Below are 650 nucleotides of genomic sequence, written 5' to 3' on the forward strand. Positions count from 1 at the left end.
CTGAATAATATATATGGGCCTTCTTCAGGGGTCAGTATTTCTAAACGTGCCTGCAGAGATCTCTGAAAAAGATGAATCCACTGGTGACTCCTTGGAATAAAGCTACATATTTTTTTCAACATCCTGTGACTTTGTCTCTTTATTCCATTGGGCATTTTGGATGTTCCCCTGTTTTGTTTGACCCTGAATCATGAAATCATCTGGCATGTATCCAGTATTTATACTAAAGGCACATATCCTTCACCTGAAAACACTATGGAAATATTTGTTCTGAGGCTGTGGAATGGACTCTACCACTTTAGACTACAGGTGGGAAATCACATTATTTAATGCTGGCTGGAACTGAAAACAAACCCTCCCTGGCTCCTGTAATTAGAAAACTAGAATTAATGAAAGCTGGGCTAGGTTTGAATGATTCTCCCTAACATGCTAGATATGCAGGGAGTTTTTATGCAAGGAAACATTCCAAAATGGCATTCCCATCCACAGTGGTACAGTCCATTCTACCACCTCTGGATTTTCCCACCTCATTACCCTTCCTAGGTTGGTCATATCAGAGCTGACACCTGTGGCTAGAACATTTGTGCTCTTCCTTGACCAGATAAATCTCCCCTCCTTGTTGCAGAACCCAGAGTCAGAGAGACCACGGA

Source organism: Heloderma suspectum, chromosome 6 (assembly GCF_057233095.1).
Source record: "Heloderma suspectum isolate Gila_16-S chromosome 6, 16-S_ref, whole genome shotgun sequence".
NCBI classification, from domain to species: Eukaryota; Metazoa; Chordata; class Lepidosauria; order Squamata; family Helodermatidae; genus Heloderma; species Heloderma suspectum.